The sequence below is a fragment of the Gorilla gorilla genome, chromosome 5 (genome assembly GCF_029281585.2).
Source record: "Gorilla gorilla gorilla isolate KB3781 chromosome 5, NHGRI_mGorGor1-v2.1_pri, whole genome shotgun sequence".
Lineage (NCBI taxonomy): Eukaryota > Metazoa > Chordata > Mammalia > Primates > Hominidae > Gorilla > Gorilla gorilla.
Window position 1 is genome coordinate 74646797 of NC_073229.2, and position 17198 is coordinate 74663994.

The window sequence follows — 17198 nt, forward strand, 5'->3', positions numbered from 1 at the left end:
AGATAATTATTTACCCAATTTTTGGTGAATCAGTAAATGACGGCAGTCATCGGGGTGGGGGGTTAAATCAAGGAATAAATGTTTGCAAAGTGAAAAATATAAGGAGTACCTCCTACTGCCATGCAGTTCAAAGCCAATCACAAATATGGCAGACCCACTGAGTACCTTCATACCACATTGTTTATTGTCATGCATTTGTAGGATTATTGTAGACCTTACAAATTTTTATTTTATAATAATTTGCATTTATTCATGCATTCCTTTTCCAACCTGCTTATTACAGTTCAGGATCAAGGGTGGCCAGAACCCATCCCAGCAGCTCAAGGCACAAGGCAGGAACCACACCTGGACAGGACACCATCCCATGGCAGGGTGCACTCATAATCTATGCCCACAGTCACTCAGAATGGGACCAATTAACCTCATGTGCACTTCCTTGGAATGTGGGAGCAAACTGCAGCATCCAGAGAAAACCCACACTGGCATGGGGAGAAAGTGTGAACTCCACTGACAGTGGCCCCAGCCAGGAATTCATTTTTTTTTCTCATCAACATTATAACAAAAAGACATTGAACAAAACAACATTATTCAAGGACCTGCTATATTGTGTCTTCTACAACCTAGTTATTAAAGCAGTTTTAACAATTGAATTAGATCACCAAAAGCTTTAAAATGACTTTCCTGATAGCCAATTCATTCGCATGGTATAAAGACAACCCAAATCTCCTAAAGCCAGGATAATTACATAATGCAACATTTTTAGAAGGGGAACTGAACAATAACTTCTTTAACTGAAACACCGGTGGGGGATCTGAGATAAGTACAATGGAACTGCCTAAATTGGATGCCGCCCAGCCTTAGCACCCTGATCTGTAGGAAAGTGCCAGGAAATTGTCTTGGCAATAGGCATTCTCTACAGGCAACGGAGAAAGAAGTGCAGAGACAAGGGTTTGCAAAGTAGCCAAAAGTTTAAAATCTCAGAGGCTGAAAAGTAAACTTTCACAAACCCACATACCCACATATTTATAACTTAAGCACATTTCTGTATGTGTATTTCAAAATATTCACCAAAAAAAAACCCAAAAATAGAAAGCACACAAGGAAACAGACAAATCCTGATTGTGAAGCATTCTACAAGACAATTGTCCTAGATCCTTCAAAAAGGTCAATGACATGAAACATACACACCCAAAAAGGAGGAATTGTTCTAGATTTAAAAGGACAAAAGAGACACAACCAATTCATGAACCTTGGTTGGATTCTGGGTTGATTCTTTTTTAAAAGCTAAAAAGACATTTTGGGGCAACTGGGGAAATCTGAACATGGAACTGGGTTGTTTATTAGACAATATTAGGAAATTATTGTTAGTTTTCTAAGATGCAATAATAGTATTGTGGTTATGCAGGAAAGTGTCCTTATCCATAGAAGATGCAGGCTGAGGAAACCCAAGATGTCTGCACTTATTTTTATTGTTTCAATAAAAACAAGGAAAAGTATTAAATGTGATAACAGGCTAACAATAAGTATTCATTGGTCTACTCTTTCAACTTTTCTATAAATCTGAATATTTTCAAAATGAAGAATTGAGGGGAAATAGCAAGGTCTTTTCTTTTTTTTTTTTTACGAGATAAGGTCTTGCTCCATTGCCCAAGCTGGAGTGCAGAGACATGATCATAGCTCACTGCAGCCTCGAACTCCTGGGCTCAAGAGATCCTCCCACCTCAACCTCTCTAGTAGCTGGGTCTACAGGCACATGCTACCACACCAGGCTAATTTTATTTTTTAATATTTTTATAGAGATGGGGTCTCACTATGTTGACCAGGCTGCTTGCAAACTCCTGGCCTCAAGCAATCTTTCTGCCTTGGCATCTCAAAGTACTGGGATAACAAGCATGAGCCATTGCGCACAGCCCATAGCAAGGTCTTTTGTGGTGTGTTTAAGTGTTGCTTAGTTTATTCCTGTGCTCACAAAATCAACAGATACAGGTTGCAAGGACAAAGTGATAGTTTTGATCTAAGAAATTTCTCATAACATTTCTTCATAAACACTTAGAGAAGCACTAGAAGCAGTGGCCTGTGTAAAGAAGTCACCAAAGAAAGATGACCTGCTTGCCTTAGTCCTAAGCATAATTTTAGACAGAAAAATATAAAAGAAATTCCTCTGCTATTCATTTATTAATAACGTACAATACAGTGAACACAAGATAGGTTCAGCATCACATAATTTTGATATTTTATATAAACAAAAACAGAAAATTTTTTCTCCAAAATTAGGAAAATCAAAGATACAATTTTCTTTAAAATTCCCTTAGGTAGGTAGGTACAAATATTAACTTTCTCGATGTTGTATCAAAATATATGGTATGGCCCAAGACTATCCTTATATGACTAGTTTTTTATTTAGAAATAAGTTTAAAAGCAAGAGCACGTTATCTGATTTTAGAGATCCCAAGGAAAACAAGCTGTACCACAAATAAATAGATGTAGAAGAAAACAATTAAGGAAAATGTGCTTAACTCCTTGAAGAAAAAATGAGATATGGTAAATTTGGGGCACCTTGTGCTTGCTTTAGTTAATAATTTTCAAAACTTGTTGAACAATTAAGGTATGAAATCTTTTATCAAATAAATAGCTCTCAGTTAAGTCTTACCTGGAAACCACCTTTAGGTAGTAAGTGTGGAAGAGGGGGTCTAGTGGTGAGGCCATTAGCTGGCTCTCACTCTCTTCTGTTAGGGAAGATATGCAGGAACCCTTAACTCCAAGAGGCAGAAGAGCCTGGGTGGAGGTGAGAGGAAGGGGGATCAGAGGGAGAGGAAGCAGGAAGGTTACTGCTAAGTTCTGACTCAAGGGAAGCAGTTTCAGGCAGAGTTAAGGAAGTCAAAGGTTTCTTTCTAGGTAGAGAAGCCCAGTTCATCAGCCTATGAAAGAACACTGGAATTTAGAACACAAACTCTTTCTAGGGTGTAATGATTGTACACTGGTTAGTGTTACTTAGTACTGTATTTCTAAGAAAACCGAGCTTGCTGATGGGACAGAAGAGGGAGACAATTTTCAACGTCATTTTCCTCTAACTGTATGGTCTCTCTCACAGGTATACAAGGTAAGTATCAAAGATTTGTTTCCTTCTGTTTTTAAAACTGTATAGTATTCCATTGTGTATATATGCCACATTTTCTTTATTCATTCAACTGCTAATGAACACTAAGGTTGATTTCATATCTTGACTATCATGAATAATGCTGCAATGACTATGGGAGTGCAGATACCTCTTCGACATGTTAATTTCAGTTCCCAATAGGGATATCACTTTGAATCCTAGACAATCAAGGCTCAGCACTAAGACATTCTGCAAAACTTCTTCCTTTCTTTCAGTTTAGTATATTCTATCCAGATGCCTAATTTATTGGGTGATTATAATTTAAGCATTTTCACTGACTATCTTATTTAATACTCACTGAAATCCAATAAGAAAAAGGATGTTTAGGGATACTAAGTAACTTGTCCACAGCCATTCTGTCAGTACAAGGTGCAGCCAGGATTTCCATATAGGTCCTTTTGACATGAAAGCCTGTGCTCTTGACCACATGCTACTAAGTGCCCTAAAATGTGGTCCTTGGCACTAGGGGAACATATACTCACAGCCCTAAAGATTACCATATATTTGGGGATCCCAAAAAGACTAGACTTGTACTGGGTTCAGTACTAGGCCCAAAGCATGGAAATGACAGGTATCAGTTCACAACAAAGAAAAACCATTCAAAATGTACAACTACAGTACTCCCAGACTGCTTTGTGTATAGTGAGCACTCTCCTATTCCAAGGGACCAAGCCTTCACTTACTCTGTGGTCTCTTTCCACTCAAAGATTCTTTGGTCCTATGTGCTCCCACACCTCCATAAATCTCCCCAAACAGATTACAAATAAAATAAGAACTATGCAAAGTATCAAAATACAAAATTTTTCTAAAAAATGTAAAAAAAACTTTCAAAAAATTTCAGACATCTTTTTTTTTGCAAGTCTACCTAAACCCAATCATATGAAAATTATAGAAATAGAGACATCAGAACTAGTTTACATTTGAGTATCTACAAATAGTCTTTCCAACCAAAGGAAGAACATTTTAAATAACTTGCCTAAAAGAAAAGCAAACAGATCTCTAAAAATAGCCCCACAAAACAAATGCATTAGGAAGACAAACTCAAATATCGAAAACATACATTTAACTAGAAAATATTTAATCTTATATTTTAAATGGATTTTTGTTTATGTCAGTTAATTAAAAATATGTCTTAAGTACCCATAGGCTTCTTTCTTAGAAGGGCCTGAAATCTAACTGGGAGAGCAGAAGTGACAAAATCGCCAATTTATAATTAAATATCAATCATCTTATCATCACTTATTAGGCTTAAAAATATGTCTTTTAGTGGAATAGTATAAATACATACATAAAAATATGGCTCATAGTAGAAAGTTGATAAGGAGAGAGAGGCTAAATCAAGTCGAGCCTCCGCAGTCCCTTCAGAAGCCAGGTTGGAGATATAGTTCCCCAGCTCCCTCACTTCACTCTTCCAAGAGTATCCTATCCAAAACTATTCACTGCTGATAGCACCATCATTGTAGATGCACTGTGGCTGGCCTACTCATTTTTAAAAACAAATTAACAGCAAACATGTAAATACTGGAAAATTTCACATGAAAATTCAGATGTGGAATACTGGCCCTAGTGGTTTCCCCTTTAAAGAAAGGACACGTAAAGGACCTGTGCTTTCCAGTCTGACACAGTCCTTGCATGTATGATACCTGGCCCCTGGTGACATATGACTTTGGAGCCCCTGGCATGAAGTAAGTGATGGATGACATTGCTGTATTCAGAGAGTAAAGGAAAAGATAGAGGAGGAGAGGTAGGGATCGTGGTAATTGATAGACTGGGGATGAAATTTTTAAAAATAAGAAAACTGGAGAAGAGGGGATAAAACAAAAACAGAAAGCTTTCAAAATATTTCAATTAAATGGAAAACAAACAAAAATAGATAATTCCATGTTTCTACTGACATCCAAGTGTTCACTTCATTCTGCTGTATCCCCAAATACCCTGGTTAACATTTCCAATGCCCAGGAAATGGAAGAAAGCTGTATGACTCATGTAAATGCTGGCTCAGGATCCCCACGAATCTAGCTGGACCCACCCACCCATCACTACTGCTGATGACTCCCTGCTGGTTTTTGCTCCCGTACCTACCCTTGGTCAACAGGTAGGAAGCATTAGTAAATTTTAGCTATTAGGTGATGTTGTCTATTCACACTTGTTTGATCCAGGGGTAGATGACTAAGCCAATATAATTGTCACTTCAGGAAATATGAAACAACAGAGACACAGAAACTAGAAGTTATTGCAACTGGGTCACCTTAATAACAGCTCTCAGGATACAAAGTCCATGAGTTCCGTATCTATCCTTCCCAAGCTTGGTTGTTAAACCTCCTTTGAGATGTCCCTGTATCTTTCCAATACATATCTTTCTGTAATTCAGAAGGTTTTTTTTCTTTTAAATTCATTGTCTCCATTACTGGAGACAACAAAAACTTAGACAAACATGTTAGTGTTAAAAAAAAAAGCAATTATAGATATTCAGTTATTCTCTATTGACACATAAGCAAAGTTATGTCTTTATATCTTCTTTATGCTTCCATTTTCATTACCTGTCTTCATTAATGAGACTTCAGAAAATTGCTTTTGATAATAGCTTTTACACACTTACTCTTTCACTTCAAACAGTAGATACTTAAGTGAAATAATTACTTTTTCATTAAAAACAAAAACTTTTATTACTGCACAGAAGCAAAGTCTATGAAACTTTAAATGCCTGGCACTCCCACTGCCCTCTTCTGAGGAAAGCAGGGCTGTTCCATGTACATTCAGTGAAAACAATTCTGCTGCTACCTTAAGCCGCACCCGATCAGAACCAGGGATCAGTGCCTGATCCCTCTGAGCTGGCTTGGTGGAAAACTCTGCTCAGGTGGGATGCTTCATATTGCATGGTAGCAAACCAATCCAACCACAGCCTCCTCTCAAGAATAAATGCTAAGTTCATTCCAAATGTCCTTAACAATATTTAGGTTTTCCCTGACATTTGTTGCACATCCTCCTCTTAGAACACCTGAGATCCATCTGGAACAACTGTGTGGCTCAAAGCCCCCGTATCTGCACTAAAGGCCCCAGTAGATTTCATTTTATCTCTCTTTCCTGAGGTGATCTGGACCTGTCCCTTCCTTGCTTTACCCCTAGAGGAAGCTATATGGCAGGACGGGAAGCAGAAATAGCCTGCAAGAATACCTGACTTTATTTTCCACAAGCCTGAATCTTTTGAGGTGGGCATAACCTGGAGGCACAAATGTTCCCTCCCATTCCCTGACACCGCGGTATGCATCTTACAGGACCCCAGAACCTTAACACAATTCTGAGGTGGAAGAAATGGGGAACACCAGGCCTGGCCTCATGGAGACCGGGGAGTCAGAACCTGAGGTGAGTTGAAAAAAAGACAAAGGGACACCTCTTACCCCAGAGTGTACAGACTGAGATTCAAACTCACCGTGTGGGTAGCAGCTGTTTCTTATGTACTTCAGAATCCCAGGTCTTAGGAGGGGGCCCCTGATGAATGTCTGTTGGGTGAATTTATCGGCTTGGCAGCTTGGCTTCAGCAGCTTGGCGAAATGTGAGCAGAAATTCAGAAAGAAAGCTCTGCCAAAACCAAGGCTAAAAATGCCCCAAGTGTCTATCTGTCTGTCTCTCTCTCGCACACACACATACACAGAGCCCACCAACGGGATCAGCACAGCAGCTACTTCCTTCCTCCAGCATCCTTTCTCATTTTAAGGCTGCTTTGAATTATTCTAGATCCAGGGAAGAAGGGAATGTATTTCCTTTCTTGCTTGTTGCCACCTTATTCCAAATCAGGTAAGAAAAGAAGATAGTGCTTGAGGGGGGAAGATGTTAGGACCTTTGAGTTATCCAACCAGTCTCCCAGAATGAGAAGTGAGAAAAGCACAAGGTGCCTTGAGAGCATCAAGTGGAAGTGGCAGCAGAGGCGTCTGGAAAGCAGGTGGTGGATGAAGATCACAGCAGGGCTTGCATGTGACACTGGGGCCCAGACTTCATCTTCATCTTCATCTTCATCCAGTAGGAGCTGGATTGTTGCTGAAGGGTTATAAGTAGTTTGCCCGTATAGCTGCGTGACTCATGGACTGAAGAGGGATCACACTCAGACAAGATTAGTGAGCAGTTACTGTAATGGTCCAGCAATAAATGATGACAGCCTGAACTAAATCATTGAAATTGGGGGTGGAAAGGAGAGGATGAATTTGAGAAACATTTAGAGACTGGAAAAAAGAAGGCTGGAGGAAGGTAGGGCTGAGGCTGCTAGGGTAAGAAGTGAAACTAGCTTACTATGCAGGAATGAGAAGAAGGTCAGAAGTCAAGCAAAACTGTAATAGTGGGGAGACAGAGAATAGCAGTAGGAAAATCAGTGGGTCCCAGTCAAGTCATACAAGGAGAGCTCAAGATGATGAGGTTCTTTTTGATAAGCCTCCTAATTTGTGGTGACTCAAACTGGTTTAAGATACAAGGCTGGCTAGACACCAACTTCCAAGAGACCTGCATTTTCTTCCAACTATAGCTCTCGCTCCTGGAGCTGCTGTGAGTGAGTGGTGGAAACCTGCCCCCTTAGAGAAGCTGCAGCTGATCAGCATCATGCAAGGGACTGCTGAGATGGTAGCATGCTGGTAATGAAGTGTTATGGAGCCACTCCATCCTTTATTCATCCTTTTACTCATACACACAGAGAGCAAAGGTGTATAAACCATATTGTTCATTGTCCCCTTTCACACAGGAGTTGTTTTGGGGAACATAATAGTCACACCATTTACACATATTTCTTATAACATTTTATGAGCCATGATATTCTACTTAAAAACACAAAAATAACAATATCCCTATTTCTTCTGACTTCCAATTGTCTGTAAGTAATAATTGTTCCCACTGCATTTATGAAGTAAATTCACTCATTCTTTCACAGTGCCCATCACAGGGCAGTTAGAATCCTGTGCTACAGCTGTGCAGCCCACACCCCTCTCCTCCTTAGTCATCATGTACACTTAGGATCTGTGTGAATTCCAATCCCCTGACCTTCCTCCCCTTCACAGCTGCCCTCCTGACCCTGAAATATTGCTTGGGTGTTTTTTCTCCTCCCTTTCTCAACCGGGGATTTCCAAGCCAGCCTAATAGCTTCCTCCAACAATAATAAAGCAAAGAAGAATTTTTAAAAATGTATATCTGTGTCCATAAAACAATATGATGAATTCTATCACAAAAAACAAGCACACCATAGAACATATGACTATATGTTCCTTTGCGCCATCCTTCATTCTCTTCCTGAACTGGCCTTGTGTTTGTGTCCACAGCACAGGAACCAGCTACAGAATTTGCAAGTGGAGAATCCAGGTACCTTTAAAAGTCTATTCAGTGAAAATCTCTGGCTATTGATGTGACGGTTAATTTTATGTGCCAACTTGGCTAGGCCATGGTACCCAGTTTTTCATAAAAGATCAGTCTAGATGTTGTGAAGGTATATTTTTCAATGTGATTAACATTTTATTCAGTGGACTTCAAGTAAAGCAGATTATCCTCCATATAGTGGGTGGGCCTTCTCCAATCAGGCCTTAAGAGCAAAGACCATGGTTTCTCAAAGAAAGAATTTTCCTCAAGACTGCAACATAGAGACCTTGCCTGAGTTTCCAGCCTGATACCCTGAAGAATTTGGACTCAAGACTGCAATATCAGCTCTTTCCTGAATTTCTAGCCTGCTGGCCTGCCCTACAGATTTTAGATCTCCCAGCCCAATTGCATGAGCTAATTCCTTAAAATAAATAAATCTCTGTGTGTGTATGTGTGCTGTAACTAATATATCCTATTGGTCTGTTTCTCTGGAGAACCCTACCTAACACAATTGTCTACCATATTACTGCATAAAAGACTTATGACTCACCTTTACTACATTTCAGGGAAGTAGAAACACCTGCCATAATTCACATTTTACAGTTTTATGGAAAGTAGGCAGGACTTTCACCAAGCTGAGTTAGGAAGCCAGAGTGCTTCACCCAGCCTCATAATTAACTACCCATACTACTACACAAGAAAATTACTTAACATCTTTAACTTGCTCATATTCTAAACGTGAATAATCATACCTACTTCACTAGATATTAGTATTAAAATGAAATAATGTATGTAAATCCTGTAATATGATGCCTGCTCAGCACATACTAGTCAATACATTTCCATAGCATTTTATTATAAAATAAAAAGATAAAACAAAAACTAGATATCGAGTACTTAGAATTGCAGTGATTATAGCTATATGACCAAAAATATATCATTTTGAGGACTTGAAAAAAATATCTACCTCCCTTCACATCACCTGCATGCTGTTGCCTAAATTTCCAGTAACAGATACATTCTTTTGGTTTAAAGCTTTTCATTTCTAATCAAACTACCCATGGATGAAAAATATAAAGTGGCACAGTATCAGTCATTTATGCTTCAGTATGAATAAGGCCACCAGACTATGTCCTGCAGAAGTGTTTTGATAAAACGAAAAGGGAACACTGAGGCTCCTAGAAGTAGATAAGCTGCCTAGATCACAATTTTTCCTGGAGCCATTTCTGACAATCACAGAGACAGAGATTCAAGGAGTCAAATGAGTCTGTCCTAACAGAAACAGCCTAGCCCAATTCAGAACACCACTCAAAAGAAATATGGCCTGGAACACTTTAATTGTGACAATCCACCTCCCTGCTTCCCTAGTTTTCTGTGTGTGTGGGGGGGGGGGGGGGGTCTGTATGTGTGTGTGTATGAGAGACAGAGAGAGAGAGAGCATCTTGCTCTGTCATCTAGGCTGAAGTGTGGTGGTAAAATCACAGCTCACTGTGTGGTGGTGAGATCCCAGCTCATGGCAACCTTGACCTTCCAGGCTCAAGCACTCCTCCCACCTCAGCCTCCCAAGTAGCTAGACTACATGTGTGCCACCACACCTCGCTAATTTTTTTGTTTTTTGAAGAGATGGGGGAAGAGTGGCCAGGGAACTGTCTCACTGTGTTGCTCAGGCTGGTCTGGAACTCCTGGGCTCAAGCAATCCTCCTGCCTCAGCCTTCCAAAGTGCTGGGATTACAGGCATGAGCCACCATGCTCAGCCTTGCTTCCCTAGTTGAAAGTAAAAGCTCATTACTGCTCTGTTGAGTCATAGGGACAGATGGCGTTACCTTCTCACCTGTCTTCCTGATTCTCTAGGTAGAATATAATCTTTGATGGGATCTGATGGAGTCTGAAAATCTGCTACCAAAAACTGCTGCCACAATGTCTGAAATGTTCCCATTAGAGCATTTCTAAGGCACAGGGAGATTTTGAGTTTTATCATCTTCTAAAACACAAAGATAGCTAAATTCAACTGGATTACTAAAATGATATACATAAAGTACATATAGGCATTCAATAAATTAGAGCTATGTTTTTTTTTGTTTGTTTTTTTGTTTGTTTGTTTTGAGATGGAGTCTCATTCTGTTGCCCAGGCTGGAGTGCAGAGTGCAGTGGCGGAATCTCGGCTCACTGCAACCTCTGCCTCCTGGGTTCAAGCAATTCTCCTGCCTCAGCCTCCCGAGTAGCTGGGGCTACAGGTGCATGCCACCACACCCGGCTAATTTTTTTCTATTTTTAGTAGAGATGGGCCAACTCACTACGTTGGCCAGGCTAGTCTCGAACTCCTGACCACAGATGATCCACCCACTGGGGCCTCCCAAAGTGCTGGGATTACAGGCATGAGCCACCATGCCCAGCCAGAGCTATGTTGTTCTTATTCCAAGTCACATTCACCTCTTGCCTGAACAATTATTGGAAAATATCTTCCAACTGATCTTGCTTGCCTCCTTGTCCTCAACGATCTATTCTCCATACAGAAGCTAGATCCAGTCTTCAAAGACCTAAGTCAGAGTACATCATACCTGTGCTCAAAACCCTCCGGTGGCTTTCCACTTCACTCAGGATAAAATCCAAAGCCTGCAACATGACTTACAAGGCCTCCTGATGTGCTGTTAGGTCTCTGCTCAAATGTCAACCTTTTAAAGAAAGTTCTTCCCCTAAAAGCCTTATGTAACTTTACTCTCCTCACCAATTACTCTATGCCCCTTATCCTGCTTCACTTTCCCCCACAGCACTTATTACCATCTGAAACATTATGTATTTACTTGTTAATCTGCTTGTTGTCTGTCTCCTCCACCAGAAAGTAAGCTCTTTGTTTCATTCATGCTGTGTCCCCAGTTCCTAGCATGGTGGCAAACCCATAGCAGGTGCTCAGAAAATATTTGTGAAATGGGAAAATGAACAGTAAAAGAATTTTGCAAAAGCACCCATACTAACTAGCACACAGTTTGTATGTACTCAACGAGTACCAATTTCCTGCAATAAATATTAGTTTTTTCTTATTTATCTTTATTTCTTATTTATCTTATTTATCATCGCCTGCAATACTTGCCCTGAAGCTTGTTATAGAACAACAGATTTAAAGCACAACATAGTCTCACAACCCACAGTTAAACCCTCCTAACCATAAATCAGAAATGGGATTGCTCTCAGCAAGCTAACCGGGGGGATAACAGAGAACCGAGGCTAGACCTGGCCCTGTAGTCTGGCAGAGCTCTGTGCCTCCTGACCCAGCTTCACTACTTATTAGCTATAGGACTTTGGACAAACTACTTAAACTCTCTAAGCTTTGGCTTTCTTATTTATAAAGAATATCTACCTCTTAGGGTTGCTATATTAAATGACCTAATGCCCATTGCCAAGCACAGAGCCTGACTCATAGGAAGTGCTTAAGAAATGCCCACTACTGTTAATATTGTTGGTCAGCATCAATAAAAATGCTGTTGATATGAAATGCCTGTCTTTATAACTTCATTTCTTTTACAGTCTCATTTATGGTTATCTCTGGAGTTATAGGGAGCTGATAAAGTTCCAAAAGAGTTTTTAAAAGATTTAAAAACAGGAAATAATGATAGTCATTTATTTATAAAAAGCAGGGCTTGGCTGGATGCGGAGGCTCAAGCCTGTAATCCCAGCACTTTGGGAGGCCAAGGTGGGCGGATCACGAGGTCAGGAGATTAAGACCATCCTGGCCAACATGGTGAAACCCCGTCTCTACTAAAAATACAAAAATCAGTGTATTTTGTGGTATGGTGGTGCACAGCCGTAGTACCAGCTATTCGGGAGGCTGAGGCTGAGGCAGGAGAATCACTTGAACCCGGGTGGCAGAGGTTGCAGTGAGCCGAGACCGCGCCACTGCACTCCAGTCTGGTGACAGAGCGAGACTCCGTCTCAAAAAAAAAAAAAATATTAGGGCTCTCATTTCAGAAAAAACTATTTTTCACTTCCCTAGTATCCTGAAACGGCTGCATCTCAGACTTCCTAATTCTTCTGCTTTAATAAACAGACGGGTGTGCCTGGAGTCATGGTGATTACCCGTGTTCTAGAAATAAACTTCAGAAAGCTGTGTTGCCTGTTTAATACTCCCATAAATTCCAAATATTATTATGTAGTTTTTTTAAAAAACATTAAATGTCTGGGTTTTCTAAATCAATTTTAAACATGAGGGGTGTCAGTTCATTTTACAAAACATGCAAGTAGAAATAATTATTTTTAATTTGTAAGTATAAACAATTTTAAATGCTTAGCTAAACATGGCATGTAAACAGGAAAACAATGCAGCATTGAAGAGAGTGTTCTCAACTATGAGGTCTTGCTTCCAATCGTGGTTCTGATAGTTCAGCATCTCAGGTCACTGTTCTGGGCCTTATTTCCTCAAAACAACAACTCAGGCTGGATGACTTTTGATGTTCCTAAGTTGTCCACAAATCCATCATCTCTAAAGCTTTTTGGATATACAAATTCCATACCTTTAATGTTTCATTTTCAAACTTCTAAAGAGCCTCTTTATATAGTTACCCTGAACTAAGTTTAAATGCTAATGAGTCAGAGATATTGTGTATTGAGTAGCACACGTAAGAAAACAGAAAATACCCTCTCCCAATGCCACAACTCACCGTCCTCTCAAAAAAAAGAAGTGTATTTTGGACTACAACATTTTTTTAGAATGTTAACTACCAAAAACAAAAATAAAAACCAATGATAAAATAAATCAACAATAAAATAAAATAATTTGACAATCACAACTGCTATTTAACAATTTTTATCTAATTTTATCACAAAAATATTCCATGAACATTTTCTCTATTGGAGGTTTTAGGTTCAACTCCAAATTATAACAAAACATGGTGCAATTAGGAAGTTGATTTGGCCTAACAGAAATGACAAATATGTACTGAAATTTGAGAGTTGAAATAAGTGAGTCACCACAGCACTTCTCAATACCCTATGTAAACATGAATTCTACCCTCTGTGGGAAATGAAGGTCCTTTGTCATCTGCTTTAAGACCAAGAGATAAGAAACAATTGGCTAAATGTACTGCACAGCCCTACATAGAAATGAAATTATACTAAAAATAAGGACTAAAAGATATGTCTTCGCAGACGATGGCTACTGTACTTTGATAATGATGTACAGATTTTTTAAAAAACTTTTGGTGGCTCTAGGTATGGATGCTAGAACTTTGGGGTACATATGGCTCTGATCTGAGGGGACCTATTTTGGGGAGTCTCTTTAGTCATACAAAAACAAGGCAAGGGTTTCTCAGATATATTGCAGACTTGACTTCCTAACAAACCTCCCTGCTGTACAGTAGCTAAAAATGCTGGATAAAATATTTTTAAATGAATCAGCAAAGGGGCAGGAAAATAAGAAAAATTCTTAGAGGCTAGAGCAATAGAAAAGCAAAAGCACAAATACAGAAATGTTAGGCTGATTCCCTCTCATCTAAAGTTTCACTTGACGAACAGGGGACAGAAGAGTAGGACGACCTGCTCAGGGGACAGAAGACAAAGCCAAAGGAGTCTCAGTGGAAAACACAAAAATAGAAACAGAAACAAATAAAGCCAGGGAAGCATGAACTAGGAAAACCAAAGAAAAATACCCTGAGATTGCAAGGACACTTGCCCATGTCAAGCTTGTGGCTGGACAGAGAAGAAAAAAAAAACAACTTCATAACCACAAGCTGATTCTCATGTGCATTTTATGGCCCAAGTTCACACAATCTATGCAGTATGAAAAACTCTGAAACTGAGATTTTATTTTTATTTATTTTTTTGAGACAGGGAATCGCTCTGTCACCAAGGCTGAAGTGCAGTGGCACAATCTCAGCCTCAACCTCACAGGCTGAAACGAGCCTCCCACCTCAGCCTCCCGAGTAGCTGAGACTACAGGCAGGCGCCATCATGCCCAGTTAATTATTTTGATTTTTAGTAGAGACGATGTCTTGTTATGTTGCCCAGGCTAGTCTTGAACTCCTGAGCTCAAGCAATCCACCTGCCTCGGCCTCCTAAAGTGCTGGGATTACAGGCATGAGCCACCCGCACCCAGCTGAGATTTTTTTTTTTTTTAGATTTCCCTGGCAAAACTAACAGAATATCCTCTCTGGAGAAATGTACTTTCAATCCTAGCCTCTAAAATTACCACAGATAAAGTTCAGTCAAAAATGAGCTCGTGGTGAGACAGGACTAGCTGGATTTCCTAGGCCAACTAAGAATCCCTAAGCCTAGCTGGGAAGGTGACCACATCCACCTTTAAACACGGGGCTTGCAACTTAGCTCATACCCAACCAATCAGGTAGTAAAGAGAGCTCACTAAAATGCTAACTAGGCAAAAACAAGAGGTAAGGAAATAGCCAATCATCTATCGCCTGAGAGCACAAGGGGAGGGACAATGATCAGGATATAAACCCAGGCATTCAAGCCAGCAAAGGCAACTCCCTTTGGGTTCCCTCCCATTTTACGGAAGCTCTATTTTCACTCTATTAAATCTTGCAACTGCAAAAAAAAAAAAAAAAAAAAAAAAAAGAGCTCATGGTAAAAAGTCACAAAGCAGCCAGGCACAGTGGCTCACGCCTGTAATCCCAGCACTTTGGGAGACCGAGGTGGGCAGATCACCTGAGGTCAGGCGTTCAAGATCAGCCTGGTCAATATGGTGAAACCCTGTCTCTACTAAAAATACAAAAATTAGCCGGGCATGGTGGCAGGCACCTGTAATCCCAGCTACTCGGGAGGCTGAGGCAGGAGAATCACTTGAACCCAGGAGGTAGAGGTTGCAGTGAGCCGAGATCATGCCATTACACTCCATCCTGGGCAACAAGAAAATCACAAAGCATACAATGAAACAAGGCCCCACTGGTGAAACTATAGAAACAACAGACACAAATCCATAGGCAAAAACTTCAGGTATGTTAATTATCAGATATTACATATAAAATAAACATATTTTATATATTTAAATAAAGGGAAAAGAGTATCAAAAGTAGGAGTTAGGAATAAGAGACTGTCAAAAATACCAAGCAATGAAAATATAATAATATAAATTAAAATTCAGTGAACAAAGAATATGTATATATAAAGAACCCACTCAAATCAGTAAAAAACATACAAACAACCAAAGAAGAAAAATAGCAAATGAAATGGACAGACATTTTGCAGAAGAGGAAACATATATGGCTAATAAACATACAAAAAGATATAAACATATGAAAAAATGTGTGGGGCTCTTCCTCTTCCCCTAAGTGGCCTGAGGTAATCTGTGAAAATGGTTCACTATTTACTTGACCCAGAGAACCCCACAAAGTCATGCAAATCAAGAGGTTCAAATCTTCGTGTTCACTTTAAGAACACTTGTGAAACTGCCCAGGACACCAAGGGTATGCATATACGAAAAGCCACGAAGTATCTGAAAGATGTCACTTTACAGAAACTGTGTACCATTCCAACGTTACAATGCTGGAGTTGGCAGGTGTGCCCAGGCCAAGCAGTGAGGCCGGACACAAGGTCGGTGGCCCAAAAAGAGTGCTGAATTTTTGCTGCACATGCTTAAAAATGCAGAGAGTGATGCTGAACTTAAGGGCTTAGAGGTAGATTCTCTGGTCATTGAGCATATCCAAATGAACAAAGCACCTAAGACACGCTGCTGGACCTACAGAGCTCATGGTTGGATTAACCCATACATGAGCTCTCCCTGCCACATCGAGATGATCCTTACTGAAAAAGAACAAATTGTTCCTAAACCAGAAGAGGGGGTTGCCTAGAAGAAAAAGATATCCCAGAAGAAACTGAAGAAACAAAAACTTACAGCACAGGAGTAAATTCAGCGTTAAAATAAATACAATTAAAAGTAAAAAAAGAAAAAGAAAAAGAAAAGAGGTGTGGCGTCATTAACAATCAGGGTAAAGCAAATCAAGCCCACAATGAGGTTAACAGATTGCATGTATTCAACTGGAAAAAAAATTTAAGTCTAATATTGCTATGTGTTGAAAAGAACGTGGCTCCTCATGCTCGCTTAGACGTGGCTGAGGAAAGTATAAATGGGTGCAGGTATTTTGAAAAAGAGTTTGGCATTATCTCCTGAAGTTGAACTTTCATGTATATCCAGCGATTCTACTAAGAATTGATCCAGTAATTCCACTAAGCATATACACAAGAAAAACTGCACATGAACAGTAAGAGGCATGTACAAGAAAATGCATAGTGGCACTCATACAGTAAAGGCCTGAAAACAAAGGTCCCACTTACAAGAGAGCAAATGAGCAAACTGTGGTATAGTCACACAAAAGTTGAAACAAATAAACTATAGTGAACAATATTATTAGCAATACTATTAGCAATAGCATATTAAGTGAAAAAAGTTAGTTTCAAATAATTACATAAAGTATGATAACATTTTTTATTAAGTTAAAAGTAACTAAAATTTTAAAATTTAAATTTTTTAAGCTAGGCGCAGTGGCTCATACCTGTAGTCACAGCTACTCAAGAGGATGAGGTGGAGGAATCACTTGAGCCCAGGAGTTTGAGGCTGCAGTGAGCTATGATGGCACCACTGCACTCTAGCCTGGGCAACAGAGTAAGACTCCACCTCTAAGAAAACAAATAAATAAAATAAAAAATTTAAACTTTTTAGGAATAAATAGACTAGCAATAAAACTCTGTGAACAGGGAAACAAGAGAA

At 39.6% G+C, this 17198-nt stretch overlaps 1 protein-coding gene and 1 pseudogene across 9 annotated transcripts in view; one reads left to right on the forward strand and one right to left on the reverse strand.

The window, feature by feature from the left end:
• The window catches only part of DST (dystonin), a 494942-nt gene that overhangs the window by 398139 nt on the left and 79605 nt on the right, over positions 1 to 17198 (reverse strand). The gene's annotated exons all lie outside the window — the stretch shown is intronic.
• Positions 15786 to 16338, forward strand: LOC101138096 (large ribosomal subunit protein uL22-like; annotated as a pseudogene).